At 44.4% G+C, this 23,684-nt stretch overlaps 3 long non-coding RNA genes and 1 other non-coding gene across 4 annotated transcripts; 1 reads left to right on the top strand and 3 right to left on the bottom strand.

The window, feature by feature from the left end:
* Nucleotides 1-2,496: 2,496 nt before the first annotated feature.
* On the bottom strand, nucleotides 2,497-2,823 carry LOC148665669 (uncharacterized). Its single transcript, XR_015936896.1, has 2 exons — nucleotides 2,665-2,823; nucleotides 2,497-2,588 (listed from the first exon to the last, which is right to left on the bottom strand). It is a non-coding gene; the product is annotated as an uncharacterized LOC148665669 (long non-coding RNA).
* Nucleotides 2,824-2,906: 83 nt separating this feature from the next.
* LOC148665668 (uncharacterized) lies at nucleotides 2,907-3,559 on the bottom strand. Its single transcript, XR_015936900.1, has 3 exons — nucleotides 3,448-3,559; nucleotides 3,149-3,249; nucleotides 2,907-3,071 (listed from the first exon to the last, which is right to left on the bottom strand). It is a non-coding gene; the product is annotated as an uncharacterized LOC148665668 (long non-coding RNA).
* A 91-nt stretch (nucleotides 3,560-3,650) lies between these two features.
* On the bottom strand, nucleotides 3,651-4,148 carry LOC148665667 (uncharacterized). Its single transcript, XR_015936911.1, has 3 exons — nucleotides 4,064-4,148; nucleotides 3,879-3,985; nucleotides 3,651-3,785 (listed from the first exon to the last, which is right to left on the bottom strand). It is a non-coding gene; the product is annotated as an uncharacterized LOC148665667 (long non-coding RNA).
* An 8,826-nt stretch (nucleotides 4,149-12,974) lies between these two features.
* trnam-cau (transfer RNA methionine (anticodon CAU)) lies at nucleotides 12,975-13,046 on the top strand. The gene has a single exon. It is a non-coding gene; the product is annotated as a tRNA-Met (tRNA).
* The last annotated feature ends 10,638 nt before the right edge of the window (nucleotides 13,047-23,684 follow it).

The raw sequence follows: 23,684 nt of genomic DNA, 5'->3' as shown, positions 1-23,684 counted from the left end.
CTGCAAGAACAACAGAAAGATTAGCATCCAGCGGGGGCCTCTTAGTGAGCCCAAGATCTCATCAATAATCGGCTCCAGCAACAGGGCTGGGCGCATTGTTCCATTCTCCGACCACTCTCGAAGTAAACAAGTCCCTCCTGGTCTCTGCTTGAAATGCACTTTCCTGCATTTGCTTTGGTGTAACTGGCTTCCCCTGCATGGGCGAATGTGAAGAAGATCCTTCATAAGTCATTGAAGAAAACCGAGAAGAGGTCGGAGTGGCCTCTGTCGTTCATCAACAATCCAGTCAGGCAGTACTCCTCTGCAAAGCGCTGTTCGTTCACATCGATTGGCTTTTTTTTGCCTTCATTCGTGCAAGTAGTAAAAGCAGACGCCCCTATTCTGCCGTGACCCAGATTGTTGCGGCCACAACACAAAGTACTGACCACTATACGATCACTGCGAGTTACCAAGTTACATGTGGCAGGGCGGAAAAGGCTGTGCTCTCTTTGTGTGACATAATTCGGAAAAGTCCTGACGTTGTATTTCAACTGAGCCCCAGTATACATCGACCCTTCGACACTCTGAGTGACAACTCTCTTGCGTGTTTTCTCATATTTATGTAGTTTGCTTGGTGGCGCAGTTGTAGTGCACAAAGAACGCTTTGAAAAGCGTCAAAAGCAAGTCATTCCAAGTTGGTCGTTTGTGTTTTCCGTTCAGACGCGAAATGCTGAAATGATCTCTCGGCTCCTCGGTTGTCATTTCTGCTACATAGAGGAATCACAGCACGCGTGTTAAAAGAAGACTGTGATATTTGGTGCGTCTTGGATTAGACGAGATTAAAGAGTGAGTAGTTTTGTTTTTATATTTCTGTGATGTTATGGGACCAATGAAGAATGTGGCATTCAGACTAATGTGGAGTATTTGTTTCCTTAGGGAAATTGCCACTACCGTATACTGGAGCATTAGGACCCATATGGACCGCAGGGTGAGCGCCCAGCGACAGAAACCAGACGGTACCGTGTGTCAGGCTCGGCTGCGAGCAGGACAATGACTTCACTTAAATGTTTAACTGATAAAACCCAAATGAACCAAACCTGTATAAATTAGTGGTGGAAAGTAGTCTTTTTATATAGCAAAAGGTCTCTGATCCTTTGATAAGAACGATGGGTATATAACCCATTGTCCTCAATATTAGAAATGAATCCTTGAGCACTGCTGTTGTACCAACGGTCCATAAAAGCCTAACATTACCCTTTCTTGCATAAATTGTAGAGCATGCCGTCACATTTCAGTTGCACCTCAGTAGCAGTTTGATCTATTATCACCCTACTCCCCACCTCATAACCTTCGCTCTTCTTATTCTGGTCTCCTAACTGTCCCCCAAGCCCGTCTACACTGTATGAGTGACAAGGCCTTCTCCTGTTATGCACCCAAGCTCTGGAACTCTCTCCCCAAGGATACCAGAGTCACCTTCCCTAAACTCCTTCAAATTCAGACTCAACACCTTCTTCTGTAGAAGAGCGTTTACTGAACTGGTTCCATTCTTTACCCCTCTGCTTCTACTTTCCTTAGTACCACTATCCATGGTCTCCTCTGTCTATTGGAACTGTTTTATCCTGTGTATTCTAATTGTAATTATGTCAAGTACTTTGAGAAGCCACCTTTGGAACCATTATATAAAATAGTTTATCCTAAATCCTTGAAGCTTTAATAGGGCAGTGCAGTAGGGCTAAAAATTAACAGTGTTAGTGGGCCAGCAGGATTTGTGCAAATTATAGGTAGTCACAAAGGGAGACTAGGATTCACTTGAAATTCATGACATGGGACACTGAAACAGGGGAGAGGCTTTGTGTAGTAAGCGTTCAGGCTCAATCTACACAGTCTGTGCTGCTGGTAGGGGTGGTTGTGAACACCTGTCTTCCCAGTCAAGTACTGGGATCTCCAGTCTCAATCCTAATACTTCTCATGACTGTCCAATACCACTGCTGTGAAACCAACACCCATAAGACAAGACCTCCAAGATTCTAACTGCACCATTATTCACTGATGTTTGTGCACCAGTATCGTTCCTCTGCTAAGGAAGGGAAGGCCTACTTTACACCAAGCCCCTGTTGACAATTCCTTCCTTGTGTTTATTTTAGACAGTTTGTGCAGCCTAGAATAGGACACCAGATCTCACTCTTACTGGGCACTACAGTAGCAACTCACACTCCATAAGCACTACCCCTCTCGGAAATGGGAGGAATTCCAGTATGTTGAACACCTCTGTCTCTCCCACAGTAAAAAAAAAAAGTCACACTGCCCTGCCCAAGGAATAATGCAGCCATCTTTGCCCAGTACAATGCTTTATTACTCCAGACATTTTCAGTCCTCATTGGCAGCAATACAAGAAGCATTCTTGAAAGGGGAACCCCCCCCCACAAATACTTCCATTGATTAATGGGTCTCACTTTCCTTGAATCTCTCCACCCCATTCAAACCTATAAACCATAAAGAAACAAGGGCAAGCAGAAGGGTCTTTCACAGCTTTATTGAGATGTTGCCATTACAAGGCAAGTGGAGGCAGGAGAGTCACAAGGGCCAGGCTGGAGCCTTCATTCAGGCACCTGGGGAGGAAGAAGGAGAACAATGCAGCTACACTGCAGGACACCCACCCCTACAGGAGCTCCTGCCAGACCCTACCTGTCCACTGGCCAACATCTCCAAAGTCCTCTGCTCCCTCCACATCCTCACTGGTGCTCTGAGGGTCTCCCTCCTCATCCTCAGTCCAGTCAGCTCCCACATCCAGAGGAGCTTCTACTGGTGCCACAGCCACCCGACTGCTGGTCACCAGGCTCCTGGTACCTGTGGACAAGCAGCACCCAGGAGTGAGGGATCCGCTATACCCAGAGTCCCACAGTGATGCTACTCATCTAAACAGTCCCTTTGTCCAGCATGGGATCATTCCTCAGTTGTCCAAGCATGGTTGTCTCTTGGGCAGAGATGCATCCACAAGGGATAGAGAACCAGACCCACCTTCATTCCGGCTGCCAGCACACCTGGACTCACAGCAGGCACAGACCTCATGGTCACCATACAGCTCCTCCCACCTGGAGGAGAGGAGGACAGGTGAGGCCTCCACCTGGCATGTCCCAGAGCACCCTCAGCAGGTTCCTTGCAGAAGTACCTCTTGGCCTCCCTGTTGTAGGTGCAGGACTTGGTCCCTGGTGTTGCTTTAGCAGGAGCCACAGCCATGACACAGTGCATGTACAGCTCAGTCACTTCATGCTGCAAGAGGGAAAGTCACAGCATTAAGGGATCAAGGCCAATAGAGGGACAGAGAAGGACCTTCTGCCATCAGTGAAGGCAAGCTGGCAGCTCTAGGCACTACAGCTGCCACAGTCTGGTTTACATCTAGATCATGGATGTGAAAGCAGACCATGGATCAGTAGAGCAGGAAGGCTGAGCGGCCTTTGAGAGCAGCACCTTCCTGGACAGCTTCTTTTGGAAGAGGAAGGCATCAATCGTGAAGCGGAGCACATCCTTCTGCTTGGAGGGGACAAACCTGGACAGGCAGCCATCTGCCTTGCTGTCCACCATGCACTTGGGGACAAGGACAAGGATGAACCTCTGCAGGCTCTCAGGGCTCCTGCCCACCTCCCCTCCCAGAAGGGGCCATACCCCAAGTTGTCGATCACAGGGAAACGGGGCTTGGAGTGCTGGTCCAGTTTCTCCGTTACGTAACACGAGTGGATGTACAGCCTCTGCTCCACTGTGGCAAAGTAGGCAGTGGCCTGGAAGTACATGGGCTGACCCAGGAAGTACTCATCCTTAGGAGAGAGCGAGAGAGAGAGAGCATTATACCTGCACACAGCACCCGCTGCAGGCAGGAGGAACCACTCGCTCAAGGAGCTTACAGTTGGTGGTGAGCAGCACAAAGCTGTGCTTGTTCGTCAGGTCCTTGAAGAAGGTCCTTCTCCTGGCCCACGTGGGGACATAGCCAACCTTGTAGGAGTAGTGGAACCTGCATGACAGAAGGGATGAAGGGCTTCTGGACACTTTCCCAGCGGCTTCTCAGCAGCAGCAGCAGAGCCCTGCCTACCTGTTGTAGGAGCACTTGACCGGCACAGAGAAGGGAATGAAGCGATCCACAGGTGCACTGGAGGAGGGCGGGGCATAGCAGAGAGTGTTGAGTACAACAGGCGGCCCAGGACAACCTGCAGGGTCACAGAGGAAGGGATATTCCTAGGAATGGCAACCCCGACACTAGCTCTACAGCTCACATCGATACACTGCCTGTAGATGAAGACCCGCTTACCGATCGCTCAGTGCCACACTCGTGAAGCCCGTAGATGAAGTAGAAGTAACTGCGTGTGGTTCGGCTGACGCTGCAGTTGCCCAAGGTCACCTCCGATGGCCGACAGCTGAAGCCGAACAGGAGCCGACTGACCCTCACATACATCCTGCTGGAGTCGCACCACACAGCCACTCCTCGGGTGCCCCCGACGGCCGGGCGAGGCGGTTGCCGACCTCGCTGGGGAGGAAACAGGACGCTCTTGATGTAGGCGGGTAAGGGGCGGCTACCTGCTTCTGGCTTCATCTTCTCCTTGTCGAAGTAGGGCGAGTGCGCGTCTCTGGACACGGGGAGGCGGCGAAAGTCGGGAGCCAAGGACTGCGAGTCATTCTCGCTTGCAGACAGGTCTTCGGAGGGCGCATCTGCCAGGCTCAAGTCCTCCGACTGGGCTGTGTCTTCGAGAGGCGGGAGGTCGGCCTGGAGCGCTAATTCCCCGAGAGTCCCAGCCAGCCGGCCCGGCAGAGATCAGTGCAGGGAGCCCGGCCCCTGCGCATAGGCACAGCACAAAGAGAAACGAGCGCATTGCCAAATTGACGTCCCGCTAAACTACTACAGGAGTAAGACAAGTAAACCACCAAACTGTGTGGAAGCAAGAGAGAGAGAGTGAACTCGGTGACTAGGTTTTTATACTGGCAGGACCTGCTACCACACACCTGGTCACACTACCGCTCAATCAACACAATCAATTACACACAGAGGCCCGGATTGTTCTCAGCGTCTAATTAGAACCAGTTCCAGTCTGAGGCGGGACTCCGTGAAGCCGCCTGAACACTTTCCCATGTGTATGTGACCTCAGCAGAGGAGTTCCACGCAATTTAGACAGCATTAAATCACCCACACGTGTAAAATTTGCTTAGGTTAATTTGTTGTTCAATTAGTTTCTAATTTACGAGGACAGTGTGTTAAACTCTCTGTCAGACAGAGTACTGAACATGCGACACATCCGTACACGCTTTCTTTTATCGAGGGGGCTGTTCTATCAACACGTACCGCAATGAAAATAATTTTACTAATTTTCACGTGTAATTGCATGTCATATTAAAATGTGTAATACAAGCATTTCTTTGCTTCCCAGTAAAGAAATACTGATCAGCTTTTGACATGATCTGATAATAATTTGTCTGATTTTCCAGAGATTGCTTTTGCTTCGCAGCACTGAGAACCAATGGAAGCCCGTTTCCGCCAGGGAGTAAAAAAAAACGCACTATGGTATCTCAGAATTGTGACTTAGAATCTCAGAATTCCGACCTAAAAACTCAGAATTTTGACTTTATATGTCACATTTGCGACTTCGAAATAGCCCATATTTCATTGTCCTTTTGTTATTGTAACGGATTCTTGTGCCCTCGCCGCTCCCACCCTGCTTCATGCCTCTCTGTATTGGCTCAAACCCAGGCCTTGCTAGCTGAGCTAAAGAAGAGTTTATTTTTTAAGTAAAAGAGGACATACAATGGAAATATGTAAAAAGTATAAGTTTCAGATTTTATAATTGTGAATTCCTCTGGACGTAAAGTGTCCATTTCTGTATCTTATTTCGTATTCTGTCTCCGTTTTTGTATTTCTGGTGTTTCAATATTTTTTTTTTTTAAAGTCCACCAGCCACTATTCCATCCGGGTACTATGGAAGCCTCACTGGCGGAAATGGGATTCCATAAAACATTAGTGTAATTAATTTGATTTTTATCAGGGCACTGTACAAGCCAAGTCATCAGGCCTATAGATCCTATGATCTTGTACGATTCATCAATATAGTGTAACGGAACGGCCGACATACAATTTGTAGTTCAGGTGGGTAGCTGCATCAGCATGCGTAGGCTGCAAATGAACAAGTAATAGGTTTATTCCATGCTGAAAAAAAAGAAGAAAGAAAACACGTTTTCAGCATGGAATAAACCTATTGTTCCTTTGCGACATACAATTTGTACGATCTGCTTGCAGTGATGACGGCACCGCCCTCCCCTGCGCATTTTTTTTTCTTATAAAATATACTTTATTCCGAAAAAAAAAACACATCTCAAAAAGAAAACATCTCACGCGATAACACTCCACAAATTCAAACAACGGCGGAACGGCGGTGATTGTCCGTTATCAGTCCATGCAAAGGTGGGCGGATTTGCGCTATTATGAGAGTCCCTCCAAACCCTACCACTTGCTGTAACCCATTAATCCCTGTACAGGGTCCATAGGCCTTTCCATAGGCTCCTTTGCCGTGGGGAAACCCCATTTAGCAACGTCGCGCTTCATCCTCCTCCTGAGGTCCGCCAGGATCCTCTCCTCCAGCTCCCTCGCTCCCCACTCGATGTTGTGCCGGATGAGATTGTTCCTCGCGTCCAACAGGCCTTTCTTTGTGAGGGACAGCAGCAGCCACATCAGGAACTGCGTCCCCCTGTCCAGTCCGGTAGGTGCCAGCCCCAGCAGAACGTACTGGTAACTGAGCACCGCACCCGTCCCCAGGAGTTGCATGGTGTTGAACATTCTGCCCCACACCGCCTTGGCGAAGGGGCAGCTCCAGAACACATGCTCCTGAGTCTCCTCGACGAAACACGTGTCCCGGGGGCAATGCGGGTTCCTGGTAAGCGAGTGTCTGTAGAGGACCTCTCTGGTAGCCAGTCTCTTGTGTACGGCCATCCAGTTGAGGTTCTTCAGTTCGTTGTCCAGTTCTTTCGGCTGCGTCCTTTCCCAGACTTGTCTGGGAACTCGCAGCATTTCCTCGGCGACCAGATGCCCCCTCACCTCTTTGTACAGAGCTCTGTGGTTGGTGCAGAGCTCTGGCTGTCTCGTGGCCTCGTACCTCCTGCTCCACTTGACAGCGTGGGTGTAGAACTTTGGTCGCCTCTCTGCCTTGGGCCCAGTGTTTGACCACTGGACCAAGTGCCTCATCGGGATGGAGAGCCACAGCTTGACAAAGTACTGGTACTTGTGGCCGATGGGCTCCCGCAGCGCCCGACAGAGGTTGCAGTAAAAAATGCAGTCGAGTTTCAGGGGGAAATGTGGGACATCTCGACCCCCTTCCTCGACCGGCTGACACATCCGGTTTCTCGTGATGTACTCGTACCTGCCGCCCCAGACGAAGCCGAAGATCATCCCTTGCAGCGCTCGTCCACCGCCAGGTAAACCAAAGCCGGCAGGACGTCTGCTTTCAATACCATCACTTTCCCCGTGTAGGACAGCGACCGCTTTTTCCACAGACCCAGCTTGGCGTTCACCCTGGCGATCCTCTCAGTCCAGTTGTTGGTCTCGTTGTCCTGGCTCTGGAAGGAAATCCCCAGTATTCTGAGGGGCTCCGTGCAGAGCTCGAGACCCTCCAGCGCCGTCGTCCTGTGCTTCCAGGGCCCGAAGAACTTCAGTTTGCTCTTTCGGCAGTTGAGCTTCGACCCCGAGGCTCTGGAGTATTGCTCCATGACCTGCAGGGCCCTCCTCAACCCCCTGTCCGACCTCAGGAACAGCGTCGTGTCGTCGGCGTACTGGGAGATCTTCAGGGTTTCCCCCGTGCTTCCCGGTATCTCCAGGCCGTCGATGATGGGGTCCCGTCTCACCGCCTCTGCTAAGGGCTCTGTGAAGAGAACATAGAGAAGGGGTGAAAGGGGGCAGCCCTGTCGTACTCCGGTTTCCTGGGGAATGAAATCCCCCAGGTTTCCGTTCACGTTCACTCTGCTGCCCATGTGAGAGTACAGAATCTGAATCCAGCGGCTGAAACTCTCTCCGAAACCGAAGCGTTCCAGCACCCTGAACAGATAGCCGTGGTTCACTCTGTCGAAGGCTTTCTCCTGGTCCAGGCTGACCACCATCATGGGCACGTTCCGGTCCTCGGCCCAGGCGATGGCGTCTCTGGTCAGCTGGAGGTTCCAGCTGACGGATCGCCCCTCCACCCCACACGTCTGGTCGCTGTGGATGATGTGGGGGAGGGCGGATCTCAGTCTGCCGGTCAGGAGCTTGGACAGGATCTTTACGTCCAAGCAGAGCATCGTGATCGGCCTCCAGTTTTTGAGGTCGGCGGCGTCTCCTCCCTTGAAGAGCAGGGAGATGACGCCCTCCCTCATGGTGTCTCCGAGTTTCCCCCGGCGGAAGATCTCCTGCGCCACTTCCACCAGATCTGCCGCCAGGGTGTCCCAGAAGCAGGTGTAGAATTCCTTGGGGAGTCCGTCCGGCCCCGGCACCTTGCCATTCTCCATGGAAAAGAGCGCCGCCTTCAGCTCCTTGGCCGTGATCGGACCCTCCAAGTCCTCCCTCACCTCCTCCGGTACTCGTGCCGTCAGCCCCTCCAGAAAAGCATCGCCTGCCTCCACCTCTGTCTGCTTTTCTGAAAAGAGCTCCGTGTAGAAAGGTGGCCGCCTCTACTTTGTCGCTCTCGTCCAGCACTTCCTCTCCATCTCCCCTCTTTTTCTGGGCTCCTCGGTCTGCGGAGCCTCTCCTTCAGGTCCCGTGGCCGGGCTGAATTGAAGGCTCCTCCCCCGTTAGCCGAGCTGTACTCCTCCTCGAGTTGTCTCTGGAGTCGTGCAGCTTCCTTCCTCTCCCTGGCCGCCTTCCTGTTACGAGTTCGGTAATAGGGACCGAACTAGTGAGTGAACCCACTTGCAGGAGCGAACAAAGCCAAGTCGTAAACCGAAAGTAAACCGTAATCGTAGGAACGAGCCGAGAGTCCAGGGGGAGCAAGATATCCGAAAGGGAACGTGTACTGAAGCCGAAGTGTGATCCGAAGTCGTAGTCCGTAGAGCAATCCGAGAATCCAGAGGTAGCCAGTTATCCAAGACAGAGCGAAAGTACCAATCCAAGCCGAGATCCGAAAAGCCGAAGTCCAAAGGGAAAAACCGTAAGCCGAAATCCAAGACAAACACAGAGTAGAAGAAGCGCAACCAGGAAGCTCGATAGGGAAAACCAATACTGAGCAACGAGGTAGGGAAGGACAGGTGTTTAAGTAGGATGAGACGGGGGTGTGGTGGTGAATGGGAAAACTGATAGGTGAACTGATGGATAGGGGCTACACCTACTTCTGCCTCTTCCGTTGCCGAGAGGCACGGATCGTAACACTTCCGTCGCCGAGAGGCACGGATCATAACACTTCCGTCTGCAGTACGTCTGCGCCAGGGTTCGGGTCCTGTCCTTCACCGACTCCCACCATTCCACCACGGAGCTGTAGCCGTCTCTCAGGTCTCCCCAGCTCGCGTAGTCTTTCTGGAACAGTGCCCTGAAGTCGTCTTCCTCCAGTATCTCCCGGTTCAGCTTCTAGTACCCACGACCGAATGCCGGCAGGCTGGTGTTAGCCACCACCGTCAAGCGCTTGTGGTCGGAATACCACACCGGGGACACCGTCGCCCGCTCCAGGGAGCAGGTCGTGTGCAGGAAGATGTAGTCCAGGCGGCTGCACACTCCCCGGGAGTTTTTCCAGGTCGTTCCGGCGTCATTAGGGCGGCACCGTCTGAAGCCGTCTACTAGGGAGAACTGCTTGAGTAACGACTCCAGCTCTGCCGAGCTAGCGTCGCTCCCCTTCTCCCGGTCGACGTTGAAGTCCCCGCCAAGCACCACCTGTCTGTTGGTGGTGCAGCAGCTGGCTGGGTCAGCAAACACTTCCTTCAGGATAGAGGGTTCCGTCGGAGCATAACAGGGATGCTGGCTGCCGGTGTTAAAGAAAGTGTTCTTTAGCTCAGCTGGCAAGACCTGGGTTCGAGCCACTGCAGTGAGGAACGAGCTAGGGTGGGAGCGGTGAGGGCACAAGCCCTAGAACCCGAATCCGTCACAATAACGAAATGACAGACAATTAAATATGGGCTATTTCGAAGTTGCAAATGTGAGATATAAAGTTGGAGTTCTGAGTTACCAAGTCGCAATTTTGAGTTACTTAGTCGGAATTCTGCGATACCATAGCGCGTTTTTTTTTAACTCCCTGGCAGAAACGGGCTTTCATACATTTCAATTAGTCTTATCAGTGTAGGACAAGTTAATGTAGAACCATTGCTATGTCTGTCTCTTGTTTGTATATAAATGAATGTCTTTGACAACTTAATGTTAGTTTTTAATTTAGTTTTACGATGTAGGTCATGCGTTAACATATGCATGAGCATACGAAATGTCTCACTCCTGATTCAGCTCATGCTCCATAGGAGTGAAGCGATTCCTCCTGCTTCTCGTACAATCATATCAGAACAGAAGCCCGTCTCATCCGGCTCTGATTCAAGAGCAGCTCACATCTTTAGCCCCTTTTTTTATTCGTGATCGTAATTTTCTTAAGTTATGATCAATATTGAACTTTTTCTAAATAAAACGACAATAATCAAACATACAAAGTATTAGGAGTTGACAGGGTGCCCCTTTGGAATAGTCGTCAGAAAATGTGAGAAAAGGAAAGTTACCTAAGCTCTCACACACAGCATTAGAGATTGGAATCTGATTGTTAAAAAAAAAACTACCTGTCTCCCCTTCATTTAACGGTGCTGCTGTTTTTATTTTACATATTGTTAGCATTTTAATGAATTGTTAAAAAGATCGATACACAAATCGCTAAATAAGAAAACGTTAAACCCCAACTGTAAGCAATTGACCATTCATATTCCTGAATTTTAAATCCCTGTGTTTATCTGTGTCCAAGTGCCTGGTGCAGCTATTTTGAAAGCGGAGTCTATGATTTATTGCGGAAGCGCATTGTTGCCACCCAGGAAAAAAATCTTAATTTATAAATACCAAATTATCTCCTAATTACGAGATAGCAACGATGTCATATGTGTGCATGAACAACATGTTACATTTGCAATGGCAGTACCTACAGGCTATCGAAAGGTTTGCTGGCACTGTGGGTTTAGTTTTCCTGACAATGTGCACGGACTGACTTTCTTCTCGCAATGAAAATGTTACCGTTTGTAGCTCATGTACACACAGATTTAACCATTAGCACACTCATATATATCCTGAATCAATAACGAATGTGACCTAGAATCCATTGTACCGCTTCAAACTGAAAGTCAGATATTTAGTTAAAAATTACATAACTCAGGATTTTTTTTCCTTGATGGCAGCGTTGGCTTCTGTTATTTAGATTCAACCACTGAAGAGGTTGGTTTTGTGTTTTTAGCTATTGAACATAACTGGTAAGTTTAAGTCAGTTCTTGTAACTCTTACCGCTCGAAAGCGCTGTATTAATACCGGCGCACCTCTCTCCACAGGAAAGTTATTGCTGTTCCCAAACCAATGTACTGCAGCTTGTGGCCACGTGTTCCTGCTGTCAGCATGTGATACCATGTTCTTCCACCGCTAGAAATATTACTGCTCTAGTACAGTAGTAAAAGAGGAAACAAATGCAAACACCGTTTAGAAAAAACACACACGTCTCGGGCCTTAACCATGACAAGGATGGGATTTGAACCTAGACGAGCAGAGCACAATGGATTAGCAATCCAAAAAGTGACTCCTGTTTAATTTTCTTTTCGCTTGCTCGATTTGTAGTACGCTCCTCAATCCTTACAACCGATAAACAAAACGGCTTCATGTGCCACAGCATTCTGCTGCAGGTACGATTTGCACCGTGTATTGGGCGAACCCGAATGAAATATTTCAAATATGTGAAGAATTTCATGAAACCTGAAAAAAGAAGATCACAGCCAATGTCAACAATTTAGAGCCTGTAGGTAGCTTCAACAGAACAAAACGATCTGAAGCCGCAATTCTTTCATAGAGTGTATTGTGACACTCTGCTGTTGCTATTACTGCTACATCTACTGCCGTTGCTTTAAACTCTACTCATCGGGCAAGTAAAGTTGTACAAGGAATAGACTACTTTGAGCCATCCAAATTCCATTATGTGAATTTAAGCTTTTTTTTTATTAATAATAGCATTAGTTATACAATGCGTGCTCAGAAACGTTACTTATTAGCTTATGAAGCAACAGTGTTTCGACAATTTGCGGTCTTCAAAAAGTAAACGCTGAAGTTTTTATACTTCCTTGTGAGCAGATCACCTTTGATTTAGAAAAGGAAAACGTACTCCCCTGTTGCTTTCATTGCAATATCTGAATCGAGACCCAAGCGCTAAGAAAGCTGAATAACGCAAAATACATATTTCCGATTTTAATTTAGATACACATTTTCTAATGCAGCTTTCATTACAAGACAGTCTATTTCTCGAAAGCGTGTTATGTAAAAAAGAGAAAAACGAAAATATATGGATGACAATATTTAAAAGATTAAGATTTTACTTTTGAGAAATTGTCATTTTATGTATCTAGACGCATTTCAACCGCTGGTTTTGGAACTTTGCTGTGCTTCCTGCATCATTTTCAGTGTTATAAAGTGGGTGTAGAGGGAGCGATCACTGTAGAACAGTTGATAGGTTGGAGCTGTTCAGACTACTCTTGTTATTTTTCAAATGCTTCCATAATTTTTCTTTCACGCTATGACGCGAGTGAGTACATGTGTTTGGTTTTCGTTTCACTGATTCTCATTGAAGATTTGGGAATTAACGACGAAAGAATCAGTTGCCACGGAAAGCAGAAGCTTTGGTTCACAACGATCTTGAAGACACGCCCATGTAGTGCAGCGTGTGATATTTGTACTATAAAAGACCAAGTGCTCAAAGTGACGTCTGCGTTTACCGTTTAGACTTTTCAACTCGGGCGCACTTTTAGAAAGCAAAGATAGAGCAGTTGTGTTGAATAACGCTGTGATATCTGTCAGCAGAGTGGCGCAGCGGAAGCGTGCTGGGCCCATAACCCAGAGGTCGATGGATCGAAACCATCCTCTGCTATACACACCGTCAGTTTAATGAAGTAAACTAGAACTGTTTTTTTTCTCTCGTGTGTGTGCAAGCTTCACACTGACTGTATTCGTTAATCTTTACCAATAGCAGATGCCCAAATGTATCTTTGGTTGTTCTGAGATCCTTGATAGTTTTCTCAAATCCTTCAAATGAACATCCATATCAAAGAAATTATGTTTATATTTATTACAATTAAGGTACATATACAAAATATCAACGCACATTTATATAATACTCATTTAATAATGATTGTCAAGTTCTCCAACAAATCTGTGTTCTAATTTTAAAATATTTTTGCTAAGGATACAACGGGTGTATAATTCTCCTGACAGCCAGTTGAAGATAAAATTCCACACGTGAAAATGGTTCTCTTGGACATTTACTGAGGTACTTAATTGTTTACTTGTAGTTCCACGTGAGTAAAATGCAAATTTCAAGAGGGTTTGCAAAGAAATCCCATCAAGTTTAAGCTGGTTACAGCGGAACTATCTGAAGCACGTCCCTGAGTGGGTTTGAATCACCCGCCCTTTGTTTAACAACTGCACAGAAACACACTCCCGTTGCTTTTTGCCATTCGCACGTTGGTAGTTAAAATAAGATACTGACATTTTCCTGCCAGCCAGCAGTATTTCTCCTGCACTGACCATGAATAACCAATAACTTTATTTCATCTTTCGCAGGCTGTAATCTACAGAAAAGGAAGTGAATACTTGTATTAAGCGAAATCAAGCCGACAGAAATGCACTGCCGTTGTTTTTCTCCACTTTTCGTTAAAAGGAGAAATTACTGGCATTTTCCTGCGGTATTTCTTCTGTCCTGATAAGCAAGACTATTTTATCTTTCATAAGTTGTTTGAATTTCTTGAAGTTCAGAAACAACTTGTTCCAGAAGGGAAATGAACACTTGCTTCAAAGTAAATCAAGACGTATGTCTCTCTCGCTGCGTGTGCTCTTATCTGTCCATCTCTCTCTCCTCTTCTCTCTGGCAGTCTGTGCAGAGTATCTGAAGGGGATGTAACACCACTTGACAAAGAAGAAAAATTCTGAGGCAGAATAATAAAAAAAAAAAACATTATTCTCTTCTCAGTCAGATTCACAGCTTAGACTCACACTCAGACAGAAGCTCAACTCCGTACTGCTCTCTATCCTCACAATCCAGAACCAGAAGATATTCAGACAATCAGTGCTGCTACATGGACAATATCAGACAGAACAGCCTGGACTCAAGTCACACTCCCCCTTTTCTCCTTTCTCCCAGTCCTCTTAGAGACATAAAAGAGCTCCTGGTTCTCCTCTCTGTGAACTGGGCTCAGGGGTCACTGATCTGGCAGCTGTGGGCTCTGTTCCAGGGCAGAAGCAAGAAGCTTCTATAAACCCTTTCCAGGACTTCCAGCCCTTCAGTGTTACTTTCTTTACTGTATATCAGCCTCCAAATATGTTTTTTAAGTGTTTTATAACACAAGTGAGTGTGGAATTATATTAGTATGTATGTAATAAACACCAGTATTGACACTCTGATCAGTATATTGATTATTAGTAGCCAATGGGCCGATGGTCGTGACTACAATAGTGACCAGTTGACCAGTCTGTATCTCTGAGCAGTGCTCTGGTGATTCTACACCAGCCCTGGGATTCAGCTGCTCTCACAAGTGTCTCACAGACAGTCTTATAAATGTACAATTAGATGAAGTCTTGTAACAGTTATACAGTTAATTTAAATCATCAGACTATCTATAGAGCTGAGAGCTGGGTGGAAATAAAACCAGGATACACATTTTAACCTCCAGGAACATGAGTCTGATCCTCCTGGCTTCAATACTCTGATGATTCGTGTAAAACCCTTAAAAGCGCTTATTTCAGGGACTCGTGTTCGTTCTCTACTGCTCCACATGGGTACGCTTTGTAACGCATTAATCTGTGAAGTAAACTTTTTTTTTCTGTTTAATGAATTTCATTCCTCGGTTTGTCGCTCTCCTCCTCCAACTGTTAGAAATCGCCTCTCTTCACAGCCCGTTTTTTTGGGGGGAAGATGTTATATTTGTATGAAAAGCCCTCCGGGCTCCGGACAGGAGTCTTATCCAGCTCTTTTTTTTTTATTAAACGTATAGAATTTACAAATATAACTACAACCAGAGGATCAGAAACAGGTACAAGAGAAAAAAACACAACAGAAAAAAAAAATTTAACCACCAGAGTCAATGAAGTAAATTATGTGATCAAATTGTATTTTTACATATATGTTTTCCTGGCTTTATTATTTCTGAATTATTTATAGAATTTAGTGTTTCAACATACATGCGTTTCCTGTATAAAATAAAAATCAGCACTCACTTTTTTACAAAACAAAAAAAACACTTTTCTTTTTGCAACATTTCGAGTACCTCTGGCATTTCTGAAAAAGACACACAAAAGCAGCAGAGACGCGCTCTGCTCTGTCAGAATAAGCGCTGTGATGTCACAGACACCAGCCAGAGTGCCGGGATCAAAGAGAGAAAGAGCGCGGGAGGAGCACGGAGTGCACGGAGAAGAGTTATTGATCACTTATCTATCAACAACCAATTATTTCAACTGAAGAACCGTAGAAAAAATCGATTAACTTCACCAATTGGTGAGTACTGATTATTTTCTTGATCCTGTTTAAATATCTAAAAAACAGTTAATTAATAATAATAATAATAATTGCTTACACTTATATAGCGCTTTTCTGGACACTCCACTCAAAGCGCTTTACAGGTAATGGGGACTCCCCTCCACCACCACCAATGTGCAGCATCCACCTGGATGAAACGACGGCAGCCATAGTGCGCCAGAACACTCACCACACATCAGCTATCAGCGGGGAGGAAAGCAGAGTAATGTAGCCTGTTCAAAGAGGGGGGATTATTAAGAGGCCATGATTGGTAAGGGCCAATGGGAAATTTGGCCAGGACGATAATGACTGTATCGACCAATTACCATAGTGTGTTTAGGGTTAATAATAATAATAATTGCTTACACTTATATAGCACTTTTCTGGATACTCCACTCAAAGCGCTTTACAGTAATGGGGACTCCCCTCCACCACCACCAATGTGCAGCATCCACCTGGATGATGCGATGGCAGCCATAGTGTGCCAGGGCGCTCACCACACATCAGCTATCTGTGGGGAGGAGAGCAGAGTATTGAAGCCAATTCATTGATAGATAGGGTTAATAATGTTCAATCTGAAATTAAACAATGATTATTCATATTATTATTTAGGTAACTGTATCCTAGAGCTAGAAAATGATATTTCAAGTTCATTAATGTATGTAAGTAACAGTTTAAATGCATTTTTCCATTGTTTATAAATCATAAGAATGGTAACCACGGCGACAGGCGCCCCGTCACTGCACGCGTCTAAGTGTCTCGCATTTGTCACAGAGAGGTGTGACGTCACGGGCAGCAACTAATACTAATATCAGTGTCTTCATGTTAATATTAGTGAGAGTACAACTGGTAGTTTTAATGCTAGTGTTCATGTGAGTATTAATGACAGTGGCACTACTGATTGTTTTAGTTTTAATGTTCATATTCATGTTAATATTAATTATAATTATAGTGTTACTCTTAGAGTATTAACACTAGTAGTAATGTTAGTTTTAGTAACAGCATTACTGTTATTATTAGTAGTTTGTGTCAGTGTTAGTGATAGTGTTACTGTTGTAGCATTAGTAGCATTTATATTTGTGTTAGTTATTGTGTATCTGTGGATAAGTGTGTTTGTGGTATCTGTGCGTGTGTCGGTGCATGTCTGGAAGTGTGTGGTGTCTGTGCGTGTGTGGGCTGTTAGTGTGTGAGCTTGTGAGGTCTCTGAGTGTTTGGTGTCTATAAGTGTGTGTCTGTGAGTATGCGTAGTGTCTGTTTCTGTGAATGCATGCCTGTGAATGTGTGTGTATGGTGTGTGTCTGTGAGTGTGTGGTGTCTGTCAGTGTGTAGTTTTATATTTGTAAGTGTATGTGATGGTATGTCTGTTAGTGTGTGTAGTGCCTGCGTCTATGTGAGTATTAATGATGATAGCATGTGTGAGTGTATATATGTGAGTGTGTAAGTGTCTGATTGTGTGTATAAATGTGTGATGTGTCTGTGAGTGTAAATGTGTGTGAGAGTGTAGGTGTACAGTATATCTATCAGTGTGTGTGAATGTGTGTGTAGGTGGGCTTGGGTTCCACTGATGTGTTTGACAGAAGTGACCCATCAACAGGTGTTGAGTTCCTGAGCCGCTTGCAAATAAAAACACTTTCTAGAGTCCAGGCCAACATCCAGAGAGCTGTGAGTTCTCTGTTTTTATCAGTATTAGTAATAATGACAGAAGTAATTCCCACGCAAATGATTATTAACCAAGACAGACATCAGAAAATATCGCCTTTGCAATGATGTCACACCTCTTCTTCATAAATTTTCTTTAATGACAGGACATTTCTGTGTCTGAGTGTCTGCTGAAAATAGTGCGACAAGCCAATTCTCTCCAATATTTTCTGGTGCGGTTATTTATCGCATACAAAATATTATTCTCATTAAGAATATTTTACCAGCAAAGTCACAGTGAAACTGCTACGGCGAATGAACTTTTTATGAGTGGAAAACATTCAGAAGACTTAATGGCTCCAGGGGAGGCTTGAACTAACCTCAGCATGCCTCCACTGTGCACAGCTATATAAGTAACACAGGCTGACTGATTGTACCATTAGACCTGTGCAAGGCAGGCGTTTACACAGATTGTAAAACTGGCACAAATGCAAGGTGAAACATGGGGTTTTGGATGTGGATACATCTCCACATGGGGGAAAGGGACAGTAAAATATCAAGGAAAATATAAGAGAAGAAAATGAAATATGTGCTCACTGCAAAGTAGGAAGAGGTGGTTAGACAAGCAAAACAGCTTTGCAAATAATGTGAAGCGACATTGTTTTGTGTCTATCTGCTCACGAATTTCGCTTCATGTGCCTTAAGCTGTGCAATTTGTATGGTTGTTGAATGAGATTGGTTTCTTCAAAAGCCCGCTCAATTGCCAGTGGAGAGCTTGCCATGCACACCTTCATGAAGACTCTCTTTAAGATGATTACACCTTTAATTGTCAAGGTGCCTCCTTTGCATAGAATAGTAGCACCAACACTAGGAGAAAGGATGAGAAGTGTCTTTTATCAAGCTATTGCAGTGTTTGTTTGACTGAGGATCCTTGTGTGCTGAACTGGCCTCTGGAGAAGTGTAGTGCAGTAAGAGAGAAGGTTTGTGTCACTCAAGACTGTCACAGAACAGAACAATACAATTACAATACTTTTATGAGAGTAAATATTACTGGTGAAACACAGTTTTTATAATGGTGAAAACAGGAGCACCTTCTCTACATTTTTGACTGAAATATTTAAACGATAAGAAATACTATCACTATGTAATTCATTAATGCAATTGAGCTCCTCTAAATGTTCTAGTCTGATGAAACAATGTATAGAATTAGGTGACAATATCGGAATTAATTCAAATGCACAAGATAAAGTTTCAGCAACAAAAATGCGCTCGAAAATATTTTACAAGAAAGAAACCTTACATTCACCTTAAACAACATTCACCCTCTACATTAGCACAGAACAGTAGGACAGATAGTGAGTGTCACTGGACACTGCGTCACAGAGGCCGATCTCTTCTCCCTCATTATGCAGGCTTACCCACTCATGATGAACTGTCCTCCAGCGATAGTCAGCTGCCATCATCGACTCAGATTTCAGACTCAGTTCATGTACATATTATACCTTAATTGTACCTGCCACTGCATTACAATAATTTGATCAAAACAACTGCTAAACAAGCAATTATCAAATATTTCTTTCCTTCTTTTAGCAGATAAAAAAGAAGTATTTATTCCTTTCCTCTCCTACCAGTCTTTGCAAGCCACCCAGTTTTCTCTGAGCCAGTGTGAGGTATGAGGCAGTCAAGGCTAACACAGCCGAGCACTCTAAAGAACTGGATTAAAGCTCCAGACTCTTTGGGGATGTAAGTTGGAATCCCACTGCTGCCAAATATCTCCAACTATCTGTGTTAAGAAGCACTTAATTTTTTGTTGTTACATCCCTGTGATTTAAACCAATTTCAGACCAATACATTTAAATAACCACACTGATCTTACGGCATGGCTTTGTCTGGCAAAAAAATAACATGACACCTCCTTTCAAACACACATTTTCTACGGAGGGAAAAGGAGAACTCATGCCATTCAACCTTATAGCGTGATGTCATTTTCTCATGCTCATTTTTAGATGCTTGTGATCGAATCTATGATCCTTATGAGTGTGCTCACCCTCCATAAAGGTACCACAGATATAATGTGCCACGTTTTCAGAGAATCGCATTTAATACAAGTCAGAAGAAGGCGACAAAATATCCACTAGGTAGTTCAGCGATGTCAACGGTGTTCTCTGTTGTTTAGGTGTAGAGTGCCAGCCGTTACAACCAGGAACCAGACAGTTTCAGGCATCAAAAAGACTTCGCCAAAACCCTGATCCTCTCCTTACTCCGATGATGGCATTCAGACATTTCCTGCAACAAAGCCATGATATGGTCTTCAACAACACACGTTGAAAGCTTGTTCCCTATCCCTGCAATCCTTCTCAAAGAAGGACCAAGTGTGCTCAGTGTTAAATGCACTGTTCATTATTAATAATAATAATAATAAACTTTACTTTATATAGCGCCTTTAAAGGCGGCTTCTCAAAGCACTTTGCAGAATGACAACAATACAATGAAAAAATACACAAGATAAGCAGGATGAGAATACACAGTTAGAGGTAGAATGTGGTACTAAATACAGTTGGAGCAAAGGGGTAAAGAATAGTTAATTAAAGGCTCTTCTAAAGAAGGAGGCTCTGAGTCTGGATTTGAAGGAATTTAGACAAGGTGACTCTCTGATATCCTTGGGGATAGACCCAACCCACAACCTTTAAATGACTTCATTCTATTAACATCTAGAAGTCCAACACGCCCTCCATTGCACCACAGAGCCAACACTTGTGCTAAAACATAAAACACCTGCAGAAAGCTGTAATACATGCATATCCTTTCATCCTTAAATTGAGCTCCATAAATATTGGCAGTGATTGGCCTGGTGTTTATGAATAGATACTACTGGGATTCACACCCAGTATCTCTTGTTTCTTAGTCAGGCACACTAACTAGCTAAGCCATGGCACCAAACATGCAAAATGTTATCTACAGCTTCAAACATCTGTGAGAAACAGGCAGCTTTGCAGTGTTACACCTACTGGCTCAAAAGGTTATCCTTTTCAAAGATGAAGATCGGGAGAGGGTTTCTTTGTCAATTCAATCAAACGTTTCAGAAATGCTGAAAGATTGGTGTGTCTCATGCGCAGCACAGGCTCTCGTTTGCTTACAAATAGAATTAATTTCTTACTCCAATCTACTCAACTTCAATTTTTGCTAATCATTTTGTTCAATTGCTTCCTACTGTATACTGCGCTGATTACTGCACTGTTCAATTTACCAGTTGATTTTCATTTCTTGTTTCGTAAGACAAAGAGGCTGTTCAAAACGTTACCTCACACTCCAGCTGCTCTTTTATTTCCAAAGGCGCAGAGAGAGATACTACAACAGGTAACACCCCATGAGAAATATCATGAGCATCTGTAAAACCTCTCTACCTGCAAACTCCCCACACCGACGTGGGTGAGGAGGGTTTTAAAGGGACATTTTGAAGTGTAGAAACATTTTCTCGTTCCGTAATTTTCTGTGCAGTTTGTTCCCCTTCAACTCTGCCCAACAACAGAGATAGTGTTTAATACGACAAGAGTAAAGGCACACTGCACATCTGCAAAAGATCACATCCCAGTTTAGTTACAGCAACATCAGAGATTGGAAGGTACAGTAGGTAGTTTCAGATCACGCTCAAGAAAAATGTGAGAATCCCAGCTAAATCCAGTACGATAGCTGCACTGATCTACAGTATACAGTTAGAACACTGTTTGTACGTTAAAAGAAGACACACCGCCCAGAGCATTTCTAAAACAGGAATTACACATTTCGGAATGCGTCCTACTTTATAAATTAAATAAAAGGTCCAAAGTCTGCTCCAAAGAAGAACTATATTCAGAGCTGCCAAAGAAGTTGAGATTTCACCAAGTGACAGGAAATATCTCATAAAACGAAGGTACAGTCGTTTCCATGTCGGGCAAGAGCTAAAGTCCAGTGTTCTTTGATCGAGTAATGTGAGGAAGGAATGTGCTGCAGAAGGTAGTGTGGCTGCGTTGTCTAAGGTGCTGGATTTTAGGCTCCAGTCTTTTTGGAGGCATGGGTTCAAATTCCGCTGCTGCCAGGTTCTTCTATGTTAAGACCTTGCTTCCGATGAGAATTTAATCAGTTAAGAATTTATTCGACAGTCTGTCGAGAGATTGCGATATCTTTCAAGATAGTTTTTGTCAGCTCAACAGGCAGAAAAAAGCTTTAATTTGTCATCTCAACAGAAATGCTCATTGACCCTTTCAGCTTCATGCGGGTAACAACAGCTGCCGAGATAACTTTTCAGTCATTGCGAATCGTAGTGTGCTGTCTATTCCATTTAATATTGCTTTTGGCTTGCATTCAGCTTTTGTCAGTGAAACTCGAATGCTCTGCTTTTTCACACCGAATTGTCAGCAAGAGTACAGTTTATGAAATCTTTGCACACAGCGCTCCATCAAAAATACTTTGTCCAAGTTTAGAAGAAATTGTGTGATTCTCTGCATGCGTTAAAACACATACCTCAAACAACAACACCATTCAATGGGAAATTGATTCTGCTTCTTGCTGTTGTTCCTGTGCTTGCGGTAGTTATAAAGTTGAACGCTCTTCCACCTTCTGCTATAGTATTCACTGGGTCGGCTTCATCAATTGGCTCACAAAGGTCAACTGTCATTCAGGTCGGGAAAAAATCAGCAGCAGTGTCGTTATTTTGTCAGTGGGTATGGCTGTCTTTTAAAACACATGAAAAATACGAGTTTGTGGATTTCTCCAAATAGCAACGGCAAGTTTTAAACCTGCGATAAACATTCTTCCAGTTGAATAGTTTTCCTTCAAGGAAAAGGCAGCACAACAGGGATAGTCAATATTTAAAGACTTCAGCATCTGTATTGGATTGCTTGTATGTAGATATCGCTCAGAATCCCTAATAGTATTCTCCCGAATTCAGTTGTGCAGTGCTTTAGCTGTTTCAGAGTTTCTTTTATTGACACTGCTGTATTAGAGAAGTGACATAATCACAAACGCAACCATTTGTGCTGGCTGTTTCACTATTAAGCTTTGTTAACTATCACATGATTTTAACTAATTTAACGTAATCTTCAGAAAGGCAAGAGAGCGCTGCGCACTGAGCTGAAAGCTGTGTGAGCTCCTAACTGGGTGTCCTGTGCTGTTACATGCGCTCTCATGTAGACTATCTACTGTATCTGCAGCCCAGTGACAATAACACCTTGAACTTGTTTCGCATTTGAAAGAAAATGCTAAAGAGCCTGAAAAGATTGAACATTTAAAATATCCATGGCACAATTTGAAAAATTTAAGGACAATACATCAACTGTTTTGGGCTACCCAAAAAGGTACTTAAAACCTGGACCCCCATATTGGAAATCTGATGTTTTACTGACTAAGATAAAGACACTACCTGCTAAGCGCTCTTCATAGTACATACAGATGCAGCCATTCAAAATGCGCGGGCGATACCGCATTATTTTGCGGTACGCTGTACGCAGTCTACCGCGAGTTACCCGTAAATACCGCGAGTTACCGTAAATTCTCCTATAATACAGCAAGCAAAATAATAGTATCCAGAATTTCCGCAAGGTGGAGCTAATAAAGCTCACTCTCATGTTTTGAGCTGTCGCCATCAAAGTTTTTAACGAAGATATTACTAATAGTATTAATAATGAATGACCTTGGACAAGCTGTAAGTGTAAACTCAAAGTATTGCCCTGGTCAACATTCTTTTTTTCATTGACCGTCTTTGTAAAAGTAACACCACAGCATTTCGCAATCACGCATTTGTTTCCAATCATGCAAAGTACAGTGATTCACCATGCCTTTCACATGCTCATAAAAGAGATTGATTTAGGAACATAAACATATTACCGTATGCAAACTGTACTGTATACAGTATGTATATGTATATTTAATGTCTTAACTGTGCCCGTTTAAGTATTGAATATTCATATCTAATTTTACCACTGAAGGGAAATCTTAGTAGCTGAGCATAAAAAGAATAGGAGCATACTGCAACGCGTGTGAAGGCCATAAACGATATTAATTTTGGAACATAAACATACAGCATATGGCTGGTCTCAGTACTTTAAAGAAAACATACACGAAACATGGTTTCATTATGACCAGAATCGGTCTTGAGATATTTTTAACTTGATTTACAGTATTTGAGAGGTATGTCTTAACACCGATACTACAGTGCTTAAGTACTGCTCACGTATATGTTTCTAGGTTTATATTATGCATTTCAGACGGTCAAATTACTTTTGAGCAACTAATAAGAAGCGCGAAACGGTATGCGTTTTAGTTTCGTTTTGTGCTGGGGCCCGTGGATTGATTAGAGATATCAGGTACATACAAGTAATTTTT

The sequence above is a fragment of the Lepisosteus platostomus genome, chromosome 5, assembly GCF_059453375.1.
Source record: "Lepisosteus platostomus isolate fLepPlt1 chromosome 5, fLepPlt1.hap1, whole genome shotgun sequence".
Taxonomy (NCBI): domain Eukaryota; kingdom Metazoa; phylum Chordata; class Actinopteri; order Semionotiformes; family Lepisosteidae; genus Lepisosteus; species Lepisosteus platostomus.
This window is presented reverse-complemented; position numbering and strand designations above follow the sequence as displayed.